Source organism: Vulpes lagopus, chromosome 20 (genome assembly GCF_018345385.1).
Source record: "Vulpes lagopus strain Blue_001 chromosome 20, ASM1834538v1, whole genome shotgun sequence".
Lineage (NCBI taxonomy): Eukaryota > Metazoa > Chordata > Mammalia > Carnivora > Canidae > Vulpes > Vulpes lagopus.
Window position 1 is genome coordinate 21,093,660 of NC_054843.1, and position 15,753 is coordinate 21,109,412.

Sequence of the window (15,753 nt, forward strand, 5' to 3'; positions counted from 1 at the left end):
GGCAGATGCTCAACCACTGAGCTACCCAGTGCCCCCAGTTTTCTCTTTCTAATAGATATTCTTTAATAAAAAGTTAAGAAAATAATTCATGGGGGGCGGGGCAAGATGGCAGAGGAGCAGGGTCCCCAAGTCACCTGTCCCCACCAACTTACCTAGATAACTTTCAAATCATCCTGAAAACCTACGAATTCAACCTGAGATTTAAAGAGAAAATAGCCGGAATGCTACAAAGAGAAGAGTTTTTGCTTCTAACAAGGTAGGAGGGCAGAATAAAAAAAATATTAAAAAGAATCCAGTGGGAAAGGGGGCCCCGCAGGGAGCCTGGCTAAGGCTGGGCAGCGAAAGCCCCCTGGGACAGGAAAGCCCAGTCCTGGAGAAGCAGGAACTTTAAAAATCGGCACCGAAGTCTTCCTGGATGGAAAGGCGCTCAGCAGGGAAATCAGGCAAAAACACGGAGGGGGGGCGGTGGAGCCCCCCGATTCCCGGGGTCTCTAACAGAGGAGGTTCACCCAGGGGAGAGCCTCACCAGACACCGCAGGCCAGGTGCAGTAAAGGGCTGGAGCACACCTGGTGGGGCCTCCGGAGCAGCTCTGGTGGCAGCTCCTGGTGGAGGGGGCTGCGCCCTGCTGCCTTAGGGAGCCCAGGTCCCTGGAGCAGGATTCCGGCAGCACAGGCCCCAGATCCCAAAGCGCCAGGAACACAGCCCAGGATCCTGTACTCCCCCCAGGGACAGGCGGAGGCCAGGAGGGCACAGGACAGCAAGGACGCTCCTGCCACAGGGTGCCCCCGAGCTGTGCATATCAGGGCCCCCCCACCCCCGGAGCATCCAGGCCAGTGAGGAATGGGAGACTGCAGGAGTTATTACGAGAGCTGACTCCAGGGCTGGAGACCTGCCCGCTGCCACTGTTGTTCCTCTTGGTGTCACCTTGTACCTGGGACTGAACGGAGCTACCAGGGAGCAGGGGCCTCAGGGAGTAAATGTTCCCACTAAGCCGTGCACCTGGCAGGGGCGGGGCAGCTCCCCCAGGTGCACACACCTGAGAATCAGCACAGCAGGCCCCTCCCCCAGAAGACCAGCTGGAAGGACAGGGGAAGAGCAAGTTCTTGACCCAGCAGTGCTAGAAAGCTCCAGGGGAAGTCGAGGGATTTACAGTATATAGGACCAGAGGGTACCCATCCTTTTTCATTTCTTCCTTTTTCCAGTATAACTCATTTTTAGCCACTTTGCACTGAGCAAAATGACTAGAAAGAAGAACTCACCACAAAAGAAAGAATCATAAACAGTCCTCTCTGCCACAGAGTTATAGAATTTGGATTACAATTCCATGTCAGAAAGCCAGTTCGGAAGCACAATTATAAAGCTACTGGTGGCTCTGGAAAAAAAAAGCATAAAGGATTCAAGAGACTTCATGACTGCAGAATTTAGATCTAATCAGGCCGAAATTAAAAATCAATTAAATGAGATGCAATCCAAACTAGAGGTCCTAACGATGAGGGTTAATGAGGTAGAAGAAAGAGTGAGTGGCATAGAAGACAAGTTGATAGCAAGGAAGGAAGCTGAGGAAAAAAGAGAAAAACAATTAAAAGAACATGAGGAAAGGTTAAAGGAAATAAATGACAGCCTCGGAAGGAAAAATCTATGTTTAATTGGGGTTCCAGAGGGCGCCGAGAGGGACATAGGACCAGAAAGCATATTTGAACAAATTGTAGCTAGTTTGGGGAGAGAAACAGGCATTCAGATCTAGGAGATAGAGAGATCACCCCCCTAAAATCAATAAAAACTATTCAGCACCTAGACATTTAATAGTGAAACTTGCAAATTCCAAAGATAAACAGAAAATCCTTAAAGCAGCAAGAGTCCAGAGATCCCTAACTTAAATGGGGAGAAATATTAGATTAATAGAAAACCTCTCCACAGAGATCTGGCAGGCCAGAAAGGGCTGGCAGGATAAATTCAGGGTCCTAAATGAGAAGAACATGCAGCCAAGAATACTCTATCCAGCAAGGCTCTCATTCAGAATAGAAGGAGAGATAAAGAGCTTCCAAGATAGGCAGAAACTGAAAGAATATGTGACCACCAAATCAGCTCTGCAAGAAATATTAAGGGGGATCCTGTTAAAGAAAGAGGATACCCAAAGAAATAATCCACAAAAACAGGGACTGAATAGGTATTATGATGACACTAAATTCATATCTTTCAATAGTAACTCTGAATGTGAATGGGCTTAATGACCCCATCAAAAGATGAGGGTTTCAGACTAGATAAAAAAAGCAAGACCCATCTATTTGCTATCTACAAGAGACCTATTTTAGACCTAAGGACACGTACAGCCTGAAAATGAAAGGCTGGTGAACTATTTACTATTCAAATGATCCTCAAAAGAAAGCAGGGGTAGCAATCCTCATATCAGATAAAGTTTATCCCAAAGACTGTAGTAACAGATGAAGAGGGACACTATATCATACTTAAAGGATCTATCCAACAAGAGGACCTGACAATCATGAATATTTATGCCCCTAATGTGGGAGTTGCCAAATATATCAATCAATTAACAAAGTAAAGACATACTTAGATAATAATACAGTAATACTGGAGAGTTCACCACAGCACTTTATGCAAATGACAGATCTTCTAAGCACAACATCTCCAAAGAAACAAGAGCTTTAAATGATGCACTGGACCAGATGGATTTCACAGATATTTACAGAATTTTACATCCAAACGCAACTGAATGCACATTCTTCTCAAGTGCACATGGAACTTTCTCCAGAATAGACCACATACTGGATCACAAATTAGGTCTTAACTGATACCAAGCTTGGGACTCTCCCCTGTCTATTTTCAGACCATAATTGGAAGAATTAATATTGTCAAAATGTCAATGCCTCCCAGGGCAATTTATATGTTTAATGCAATCCCTATCAAAATTCCATAGACTTTCTTCAGAGAGTTGGAACAAATCATCCTAAGATTTGTGTGGAATCCGAAAAGACCCCTAAATAGCCAGGGGAATATTGAAAAAGAAAACCAGAGCTGGGGGCATCACGATGCTGGATTTCAAGTTGTACTACAAAGCTGTAATCAACAAGACAGTATGGTACTGGCACAAAAACAGAGAGATAGAGCAATGGAACAGATAGAGAACCCAGAAATGGGCCCTCAACTCTATGGCCAACTAATATTCAACAAAGCAGGAAAGACTATCCACTGGAAAAAGGATAGTCTCTTCAATAAATAGTGCTGGGAAAATTGGACATCCACGTGCAGAAGAATGAAACTAGACCATTCTCTTACACCATGCACAAAGATAAACTCAAAATGGGTGAAAGATCTAAATGTGAGACAAGAATCCATCAAAATCCTAGAGGAGAACACAGACAACACCCTTTTTGACTTGGCCACAGCAACTTCTTGCAAGATACATCTATGAAGGCACGGGAGATAAAAGCAAAAATGAATTATTGGGACTTAAGATAAAAAGCTTCTGCACAGTAAAACAGTCAACAAAACTAAAAGACAACCTACAGAATGGGAGAAGATATTTGCAAAATGACATATCAGATAAAGGGCTACTAACCAAGATCTATAAAGGACTTTTTAAACTCAACAGCAAAGAACAATCCAATCATAAAGTGGGCAAAAGACATGAACAGAAATCTCACAGAGGAAGACATAGACATGGCCTACAAGAACATGAGAAAATGCTCCACATCACTTGCCATCAGGGAAATACAAATCAAAACCACAATGAGATACCACCTCGCCCCAGTGAGAATGGGGAAAATTATCAAGACAGGAAACAACAAATGTTGGAGAGGATGTGGAAAAGGGAACCCTCTTGCACTGTTGGTGGGAATGTGAATTGGTACAGCCACTCTGGAAAACTATATGGAGGTTCCTCAAAGAGTTAAAAATCGAACTGCCCTATGACCCAGCAATTGCACTGCTGGGGATTTACCCCAAAGATACAGATGCAGTGAAATGCCAGGACACCTGCACCCAATGCCTATAGCAGCAATATCCACAATAGCCAAACTGTGGAAGGAGCCTCAGTGTCCACTGATAGATGAATGGATAAAGAAGACGTGGTCTATCTGTAAAACGGAATATTCCTCAGTCATTAGAAATGACAAATACCCACCATTTGCTTCAACGTGGATGGAACTGGAGGGTATTATGCTGAGTGAAGTAAGTCAATCGGAGAAGGACAAACATTATATGGTCTCATTCATTTGGGGAATATAAATAATAGTGAAAGGGAATAGAAGGGAAGGGAGAAGAAATGGGTAGGAAATATCAGAGAGGGAGACAGAACAAGACTCCTAACTCTGGGCAACAAACAAGGGGCAGTGGAAGGGGAGGTGGGCGGGGGGATGGGGTGACTGGGTGATGGGCACTGAGGGGGTCACTTCACGGGATGAGCACTGGGTGATATGCTACATGTTGGCAAATTGAACTCCAATTAAATAAATAAATAGATAAATAAATAAATAAATAAATAAATAAATAAATAAGAAATAAGAAAATAACTCATCATACTCCCACCTCGTGTATTTGAAATCAGAATGACATGGTTTCTTTCTAGGTAGGCTATTCAAAAATCCATTCTTCCCGTTCTGTGAGCTAAATTTTTCCACAATTGTAAAGTTTTCCTTTGTCTATTAAAATGATTCATCCAAATTAAGCACTCCTCAGCATCAGGCAATGTAAAATTAAAAAAAAAAAAAAGAAATCTAATGTTTCAAAAATAGAAGATCCTCTGCATCTGAACATCCTTTCTCAGGGAGCATAATCTCACTTCAAAACTAGAGTTGGCTTTTCCTTTATCCCAGATCTGATTGTTTTGCCTGTCCTATGTGGGAATTAGAAGTGTGTATTTAGGTCTCAAAGTTTGAACTACTCAGTGTATTAGATGAGCACCTGCAGTTTAGGTGAAGCCAAGTTTTCTCACTAGGTTTCTTCCTACTACATGACTAACTTCTCTTTATATATAATATATATTATATATATATCATTATATATAATGTTCTCCAAAGTTGTGAAAGTGTAATTTTTAATCTTCCAGAGTTTATGCTTTTCATAGAATACAGATTAGGGAAAGAAGAACTTCAGACAGTTTATAATACAAATTTTTCTGAAATCCCTAGTAAAATTTCAATCCAGAATATTTCTCTGACTAAATTCTCAAAAGAAAATAGCCTAAGTTTTCTAGGAAGAGTGAGGCAATAAACAATATTCAACATTGAATGTCCTTATGTGCTTTCTTATCATTTTTTACCCAATTTAGCAAATCACAAAGAACTGTTTAGAAACAAAATTATCTAATGTGTATATAATTCTTAAAATTTCTACTTTATTATTTATCTGAGCCAGAAATAGAGAACTGAAAAGCTTTACCCCCCAAATTTTTAGCTTCCTTCATTACACACACACACACATAGACACACAGTTTTGTTCCTAGATGATGTTATATGAGACTTTACTGAATTTGTAATATGCTAGATTATGTAGTTGCTACAGGGAAACAAAGATGAATACTTTATATCTATGATTTCTTGGAGCTCCTATTTAATAGAGTAGTAAACTATCTCGAGGACCACCATTTCATTGAAGCTAATTATTTCTTAGATAAGTCTTGCTATTTTAAAAGTGTAGGTCTGGTCTTCAGTTTTCTTCTCATCCCTTTCTGTTCTCTTATCTCTGTAAATTGAAGCTAGCTAGAAAGAGAACCGAGGTCAATATATTTTAATCCAAGAAAGAATCATAAAAACATCCTTTTAATTGTATTTGTCTGTCTTTAAATTTAAGTAAACTAGATATTACGTCATGCAATTTTCTTTTACATAAAATATGCTAAATTTCTGACAAATACACGCAAATGTTTATGAATACTGCTTTTGCAGAACAGCTAGTTCTGAGGGCTCTCCATATATGTTAATGTATAAACAAAGGTTGCTGGCATATGAAATAATCTTTAAGCAAAATCTAACTTGTGTAACTCTTCAGAACTTATTATTTGCTAATATTAATTATAGATATGGGACATAAAGATATGTTCAAATTTTTACCCTTCCTTTTCTTTATGTTAGCAATTTCCTTTGTAATATGAAGCCATATGCAGCTAAGACTGAATAAAACAATGCAGTAAAGGAAGAAGGATGAATGAATGGATACCAAACTATACCTATTTGTCTATTTATATAGTTTATCAAGATCTAGCTGTACAAATCAAAAGTTTATGAATTATATTCTTGTATGTTTCAAACCTTGGTTAATTCCGTATAGCTACAAATCAAATTTGCCATCTTGCTTTTACCTAGATAAGCTTATATCCTAAAGAAAGTTAAAAGACTCATGGTTAGTAGTCATTGGTTACTACAACAAAATAGATGGTAAAGTATTAATCTTCTGAATAGACAATTAGACAAAAAGCAATAAATGTGCTAATTATATGTGCCTAAAGTGTTAATGAAAAGATCGCAGTGTGGCACAACTAGTTGTGATTTAACAGAAAAGGGGGGGAAAGCCAGCTGAGAAAGCAAATGACTTAGTAATTGGCATTAAAGAATATCAAAAGCCATCTTTTAAAGCAGAGATTTAGCTATTACAGCTGTTCATAGAGACAAATGGTCCATTTAGAATTCTAAAAAATAATAATTTGGAGCAAATATTTCTTCACATGCAAAAATCCTCACACAGTGCAAATTAAAAGGTCTTGTAAAACTTAAGTATCACTAATGATAACAGTATACCAGTTTAGTATAAAAAGTAGAAATGCAACACAGAATGACTTCAAGATTAAAGAAGTGTTTAAAATTTCAGGTTAGAAATCTTTTACATTGTCAGTTTCTCTTTATTTCCCCACCCTTCTCATAATTAGTACTGCCTTGATTCAGCAAATTTACTATTCTAGCAAATATTCAGCACCTCTAGAGACATCAATAACATGAAACAAATTTGGCATTGTAACTAAATTTTTGTGCTTGTTATAAAAATTTTTCATTTCATTCTAAAGTCATTGGCAAGGAGATAATTTATCTATCTCTATGCTGTGGATTTCTTGTTAACATTTTGCATTTATCATCCAACGCAACTTAAATTTACCAGAACTCCTGGAAATTGAGCTTGTGACACATGGATTTGCTAATAAGACCAAGGTTGCTGTCGCCTTTGACAATGAGGGAGATCTGCTTCAGAACCTCCAGCCTCTTTTATTACTTCTACTTTCTCCTAGCCTTCAAACTTTTCCTTTTTTTTTGTCCTTTCTGACCCACAACTGTTTACGATCCATCTTGTTCCCTCAAACTAAATGGTTTTGTTAATAGCTTATTTTTAAAATTTTATGTGGTATCCTCACATTAAAACCATGATATACTGAATCTAAATGAATAAGACTTTTCTGTGGAATTTCAGGCATCCTGTCGAAAGCAAGGAAGATAACAGATTCAGCACATAGGGGATATTTGTAGTTCCCAAAAATCTTATTAAATTAAGAATAATTGTTCTACTTATGGAGGGGCGGGGTGCTGGTGGTGTGGGGGGGCTGGGGCGGGGGCTGGGTCGGGTGGGGAGCCCCAGGGAGTCGGCGCTGCTGCACGGGGCGGCTGCTGCACGGGGCAGCTGCAGCGGGGCGTGGGCCGGGGTCTGCGCCCGGGGGGGCGGGGGGGGAAGGGTGGTCCGGGGCCTGCAGGCCCCCAGCACCACAGGATCCAGACTCCGGCCCGGACTACAGGTGATGCCAGCTGGAGCCACTGTCACCATGCACATGGTGGCGGGCGCCGTGGCAGGGATCCCGGAGCACTGCGTGATGTACCCCATCGACTGCATCAAGGTGAGACCTGGGCCGGCTCCGAATCCGACCTGGGGCTGACCCGACCCCTGGGTCCTGTCCGGAGCCAGGATCCCGGCCGGCAGCCGGAGCCGACTTGGGCTCCTTCCTGGCTCCTGCCATCACCACACCAATCCACCCACACTTCATGCAAGCAAGGTCCCGGCTGGGAATTGAACCCAGCCAGGAACCAGGACCCATTTCCAACCGTCAGTGAGCTCTGAATCGGGACTGTGGAAAGAACATCTGTCAGCCAAAGCCCTGGGTCCTAGCTGGGACTAGACAGGAATAGGGTGGGATGGGATGGAGCAGACCCGGATGCAAAGCCTGCAGCCCGCCCCAGCCGCCTGCTGTGGAAACGTGTTGGAGGCACCCTGGAGGGCTATAGAACCGAGGGCCTGTGGAGGCCTAAGCGGGGGCTGAACGTCACAGCAACAGGTGCAGGGCCTGCCCATGCCCTCTATTTTGCCTGCTATGAAAAGTTAAAAAAGACATTGAGTGATGCAATCCATCCTGGAGGCAATAGTTGCCAACGGTGCAGCCGGGCGTGTAGCAACATTGCTGCATGATGCAGCGTGCATCCAGCAGAAGCGGCCAAGCAGAGGATGCAGATGTACAACTCCCCGTACCACCGGGTGACAGCTGCGTACGGGCAGTGGCTAAATGAAGGGGCCCGCGCCTTTTATCGTAGTTACACCACGCAGCTGACCATGAATGTTCCCTTCCAAGCCATTCACTTCATGACCTGTGGATTCCTGCAAGAGCACTTTACCCCCCAGAGACGGTACAACCCCAGCTCCCACGTTCTCTCTGGAGCCTGTGCACGAGCTGCCGCTGCCACAACCCCACTGGACGTTTGCAAAACACTGCTCAACACCCAGGAATCCCTGGCTTTGAACTCCAACATCACAGGACATATCACAGGCATGGCCTAGTGCCTTCAGGAGGGTATATCAAGTAGGTGGGGTGACCGCCTACTTCCGAGGGGTACAGGCCAGAGTGATTCACCAGATCCCCTCCACGGCCATCGCATGGTCTGTGTCTGAATTCTTCAAATACCTAATCACCAAACGGCAAGAAGAGTGGAGAGCAGGCAAGTGAAGTGAAGTAGCAGAGAATGGGCCAGGGGCTCAACACTGCTGAGGCCTGCCTGCTCCAGCCACCTGCTCCGTCTCCTGGCATGCTCCAGCCTTGAGTGGAGTTGGAAGGAGGTAGAGGGTTCTCCCCAGGCTGTCGGCGTCTTGGCTAACACCAGTTCCTGCCAACCTCTGTTCCTTGCCGCCCTCTTTCCTTCCAGGCCCTAAGCAAGTGCAGCAAAGCACAGCACAGCACCTCTGATAACCTCTCCATCCTGGGCCTGATGACCTGCTGTAGACTGTTATAGAGGAATAAGCAGCTCATTCCTCTGGTTCCTAATAAAAAGCCTTTACATTAAAAAAAAAAAAAAAAAAAAAAAGAATAATTGTTCTACTTACAAGGAAGTCTACCTTGTTGGAAATAAAAATGCTTGTCTATTTTAATTCATTTTAGTCAGAACTTTTTGGTAGTAACTGACAAAAACAATTTTAAATAAGCTTGATAAGAATATTGTCTTGCCTACAAAAATACAAAGATTAGATGTGGAGTAGACTTTTGGGGGAATAATATTTCTTTTTTTTTTCTGATAACTATGATTTCTCAAAGACTGCAACCAGTATTGACACCACTTGCAATATGCTTATTATCCTGGGGAATAGTATTTTAAAACCTTCAGATATATTAAAGTGTGATTCAACAAAGCAATACTTCAAATAAATAGTCGTACAGGATTTGGGATTGAGAACAGTCTCCAAAATCTTTGTCTCATGAAATTAGGAATACATGGGATACAGTTTCATCCTCTTGTTTTCCCTGACACAAAACCTTTTTCTTCCTCCATCCAAATGTGAATAAGTTGAGATAACTTATTACGTCTATGCTGCTGTGGGTAACACTGCCTCTTAGAACAATCAAAAGTTAAGAGTTATTTTTGGATGCAATGTGTCAGATTTCACTAAAATAGAAATGTTGAATATCCTCTAAAAAACTTTATCTCTCTTGATGTGTTTCTGGTCATTTTTCTTTCTCCTTTGAGATTTTGATATCTATTTATCTTCAGGAACTATGGTACTTGTACAGTTTTATCTGTAAATAAGAAATTAAGTGGGACACTTTTGTAATAGATGAGACTCATCTTTCTTATATTTTGACCTTGTTGTCTAGTCTCCAGTATATGATGGTATTCCATAAGAGGAATTTTAGTGAAATATGACATGCTCCTCTACAGACTTACTAGGTTAGTAGTCATTGTTTTCTGAATTTTTATAGCATGTCTGCTACCAACTTACGTTAGCAAGTCACTTAAAATTCTCTGATGGTGTTTTCTCAGTTGTCACGTGAAGCTGATTATCCCTGCCTAATGGTAGAATTACAAAGGCTAGTAAAATATATAAAAGATAATAAATACTATTAAATTAAATATTAATTGATTTAATCAAATATCAAAATAAATCATTCTTGGTAATACTGAAAATATTGTTATCAGATTTTAATATTATTCTTAATAATATATATTTGAATGCATTTTTATCATGTTGATGCATCTAAATGCTAGTTTCATGTCAGTCCTTAGTGTACTGAAGGCATATCCTAACAGGATGAGGTGTTTACAGACACTTTTTTTTTTTAATTTTTTTTAAATTTTTATTTATTTATGATAGTCACAGAGAGAGAGAGAGAGGCAGAGACACAGGCGGAGGGAGAAGCAGGCTCCATGCACCGGGAGCCTGATGTGGGATTCGATCCCGGGTCTCCAGGATCGCGCCCTGGGCCAAAGGCAGGCACCAAACCGCTGCGCCACCCAGGGATCCCTTTTTTTTTTTTTTTTAAATTTTTTTTTAATTTTTTAGGATGAGGTGTTTACAGACACTTTTTAAGGACTATGCCAAGTGATGCCTCTCGTATGTACTTAGGATAAAAGTCACACAATTTTTCCTGTCCTAAAATGTATTATCTCTATTATAATCATAGTTTTAAAGAATATAATTCTTAGAGTGAATATATGGTGAAGGCACATCTCCATCTTATTTCCCATTCTCTATAATTACACCACCATTCATATATTTGCTCAGGCCCAAACGCTAAGATTAATCCTCTGTCTCTGTCCCTTAGCACCACTTATCACAAACAATGGCATGTGCTTTCTGTACTACTTCCAAAAACAACTCAAATTCTTTCCTTTTGCACTGTTTCCCATCATAAAAAGCTATTCATTGTCAACAGCCTCTTACACATTGCACCCTGCTGTAGGGACCTCATTGACTTTTCTTCCTTCCACTTTTGCCTGTCCAGGATTAATTTTCTACAATGCAGTAGAAAAATCTCAAAATGTAGATTAGATCAGATCACTCTCTGACCCATTGTAACATTTCAACAAATTGCTATTGCAAGCATCTTTATGCTATACATAGTCCTACCCCAACTGGTCCCATCTCTCCAGTCTAATTTCATACTTCTCGCTCTCTGGCATCCTCAGGCATAGGAGATTTTGTTCTGTATCCCCAAATTTACCAAGATGATTTCTGCTGTAGGAAATTGTTTTCCTTTATCTAAAAGAGACTTTCTCCAATTTTTCATATTGTTAGTTCTTTTTATTTTCTGTTCAGATGTCACTTTTTCAGGTACCTCTTCTACTTGTCCCTTACCATTACTCTATTGTAATTACTTCATAGTACTTACACATCATTGAAATGATATGAAATTGTGTATTTTTGTGTTTATTGTGTTTATGGACTTAGCCACTGGGCATGAAGCTTATCAGCCTTGTTCACCAGTGCATTCACTGTGCCTCGAACAGTGCTAGCATAGCTAGCATATAGATGGATGATCCTTTACAAAGAGTTGTTCAATTATTTCAGGTATCAGATTCAACTATAGTGGGGTAATAATACAACCCTCGAACTGAAATTACCTTAAACAGTAAGGATGGCTTTCTAATTTATTACTATTTCTATTCTGGACACACTAGGGTCTGTATCCCACATATCCTCACTTGGGATTGAGTCTATTAGAAGAGTCACTAAATTGACATTTTTCTATCACTGTGGCAGAAGGAAAGAGATCTCACTAGGTTTGTCTATTAGCAATAAAATTCTCCTGTTTGGCAGTGACTCACACCACTAACTGCCTCTTATAATTAGTTGGCCTAAACTATTAGAAGACCCAAGCAAACAGGAAGTAATACATGCTAAAATACTATTGAATAGGAGGACAAAGAGATGAAAATATTCGGCAACACATCACAATATCTATTACAGTTCGTGGTAATTGAAAGTTAAATTTATTGAGCCATAATCATAATCGGATATGCAGTGATGTCTGGGAAGTGTTGCCAAATTTATCAACAAATCTCCTTAAATAAAATGTCAGAGATAGAGAAGTAGGTTAGATGGGACCAAGGTACAGTGTTTTTATCAAGATTCCTTATATTTTTATGTTTCCTACTACCAAATAGATTTTTCTTTTCCCCAATGACCTGCTAATTTAAGGAACAAAACAAGTCTGGGAAGGTAGACAGTGAGTTATCTATCTTTTAACCCTGCTGGTTTAGATATATTCTTTACCTTTTATAAGCTTATTTTTGTCCTTCTGTTATAATATGCACCATCAGAACATGATTGACAGAAATTTCCTTTGTTCACATCTATAGCTGCTATCATTATTTTATCATGTTCAAAAAACCATCATTGCTAATAAAATGATCCACAGGCTTACACAAAGGTGGCAATCAGTTGTCAATCACTTCTTAGGCAAATTAACCATTGATCAACTCTTGTTTTAAAAATTACATAACTCTTTCGAATTTTCTTATTATAAATCTGCTATTTACCATAGGATAAAGATTATGAAAATGTCTACTTTTATGGTAATAACTACCTATTATTTTATTTTTTAAGTTGTCTCATTTTATAAGAAGGTTAAATATAGGGCAGAAAAACAAAGGAAACATTTGAGGCTGAGTCCATTTTGAGAAGTGTCCTCATTATAATGCTGATGCCAATCAATCCTCATTTGAATGGAATTAAATGAATCCAGATTGCAGTGGTAATTAAGTCCCTTGTCAGTACCTATTGAGACTACAGAACTTTTACCTTCCCACAATAAACATAGTATATTGGGTCAGGAAACATTAGCACTAAAACTAAAAATGAGAGTTTAAACATGCCCTGAAAAAAAACTAGAAATTAACCCTACCTAAAATTTTAAATTAAATATAAAATCACCTAGCATTATATAATTTATTTTACAAAACACATCTAATTTCAAACAGTAATGAATGCATTTGATTGGCCACAAATCACTTATTTATAAGACAAGAGATGCCAGAACTTTAATGGTCTAGAGCATAGTTTAGGGAAATCTTAATGCTTTTTGTAAAGGCCATTTTAGCTGTAGAATGGGTATTTAAAATTCTGTAATTTATAATAAGGCATAGCTTGTGTTCTTAGCTATTTTGTTTTCAGTGCTTCCTCTTGTTATAAAGCTGAAATATTTTAACTCTGTCAGAGGATGTTTGCTCTTTGAATCTAATCCAATATCACATGGATCATTGTAGCCTTCCCACATTGCTTGCCTATAATCAACCTGTCAACATAGGAAAATCTAGCTCCCACCATCCACCATCCATTTACTTATTTTTCAATCCTAACTGTACATGTACAGACATCTTAGAATTATTACAACTTACGCCTGTGATAAAAGATTTTACCAACTAGAAACAGTTGTGTACAGTTCCTTTTGTTTTATTCATATTAAAATAAACAATGTTCTTCAAAGCTGGTTAGGTCAGCACAATTTTCCTCCATCACTTTCAATGAGCTTGACATCTATTTTTAATATAATTATTACTGTTATACAGTCCAAATTCTATTGAGATCCTTCTACGTTCTGGACTTTTAAAAACATATGCTGAAAGTTCTATGGGTTTTGGACAAATGGGTTTCAGGACAAATACCTGGCATCACAGATCCATTCTACAGTACCATATACAGTCCATTCTCTTTATTCACAGTGATTATGTTGAATAAAGTTACTGTGAACACTGAATATTTGAATACCAAACAATTGTTTTAAGTAGGAATAAAGGATGAGTTTTCTACAGTATTTTAGTCATGATATTTTTTCAACTTATCAATATATAAGCTTTCAAATGTGTGTTTCTGTTTATAGATACTATGTTTGTGTATGATTCATTAACATTGAATTCAAAAACAACAGCATTATAATTCATGTCTGAATGAAGCTTTTCTAATACACATATTTAATCTCTAAGAAGTAGCACAGCCTTTTTTCCCTGAACACTAATCGTGTCTCTCTCAGAGCAAAAGCTTTAACTTCATAAAATTTAATTTGTCAGTTTCTTTCAGGTTGTAAATCTGACGTTATATCTGAAAACTCATCACCAGACCCTCCATATTACACAATTTTAATTTTTTTCTAGAAATCTTATAGTTTTGAATTTACATTTATGTCTCTGATCCAGTTTGAGCTAAATTTTTGTAAGATACATGTATTTTTTGTTTGTTTTTGTTGTTTGTTATGCATATGGACATCAAATTTTTCCAGCATCATTTATTATAAAGGTTATCTTTCTAGAGTGAATTGTTTCTGTGCTTTGGTCAAAAATCCATTCATTTATTTGCATCGGCCTTGTTTTGTTAATGTGTCTATTTGCTAATACAACACTTTTTTGATTACTGTAGCTCTACTGAAATCCAATTATTGTGATTTTCTTTTGATTTTCTCTTTCACGTGATGCTTTAGAAATTTTCTTTTGCTTTAGCCATTATAGCACCTTTGCCTTTCTATATAAATTTTATAGACAGTTTGCCAATAGAGTTAAAAACTTCCTGGGATTTTGAAATTACATAGAATCTATAGATAAAATTAGGAACAATTGGAATCTTAAAATTAAGTTCCTTCCTCTATGAAAACAGAATCTCTCTCCAATTATATAGCTCTTTAATTTCTTTATCAGTGTCTAGTTATCTGTATACACAATCTACACAAATTTTGTTAATTTACACCAAGTACTTTCTTTGATGCTTTTATGTAAATGGTACTGTTTCCTTAATTTCCCATTGCAAGTTGTTCATTGTTGGTACTTGGGCACTTGATTGACTTTTATGTATTAATCTTGTATCTTATGATCTAACTAAACTTGCTTAATGGTTAACAGCAGTTTTTTTGTAGATTCTTAGGGATTTTCTATGTAGCCAAATCATGTTGTCTATGAAAAATGAAAGTTTCATTTCTTTCTTTTGAGTGAGAATGATCATTATTCTGTTTTCTTGCTATTGATCGCACTAGAATTTATGGAAAAAGAAATTAAAAGTAGTGGTGATAGAACAGAACATCCTAACAAGGAAGCATTCATTCTCTCACCATCAAGCCTGGTGTATGTTTTCTTTCCTCACATGTATCTTTCTATGTTAAATAAGTGGCTTGGTTTATCAACTGTGCTGTAAGAAAGTAACATAAACTGTGTGGCTTAATAGAAATTTCTTGTTACACAGTTTGACTAAAAATTTATAATAATATTATTAATATAAAATGTATTTTATTTACATTTTTATTAAGGGTATTTCTATTAGGAATAATTGGAAACTTTTTATAAGATTTTATTTATTTATTCATGAAAGACACAGAGAGAGAGGAAAAGGCATAGGTGGAAGGAGAAGCAGGCTCCCTGTGAGGAGACTGATATGGGATTTGACCAGGACTCGGGGATTATGACCTGGGCCAAAGACAGACGCTCAACCTCTGAGCCACCCAGGTGTTTCAACTGGAAACTTAATATTGAGTTCTTTCCTCTATGAAAACAGAGTCTCTCTCCAATTATATAGCT

General features: G+C 38.6%; 1 pseudogene; it reads left to right on the forward strand.

Moving 5' to 3' along the window:
* Positions 1-221: 221 nt before the first annotated feature.
* Positions 222-8,930, forward strand: LOC121479357 (annotated as a pseudogene).
* The last annotated feature ends 6,823 nt before the right edge of the window (positions 8,931-15,753 follow it).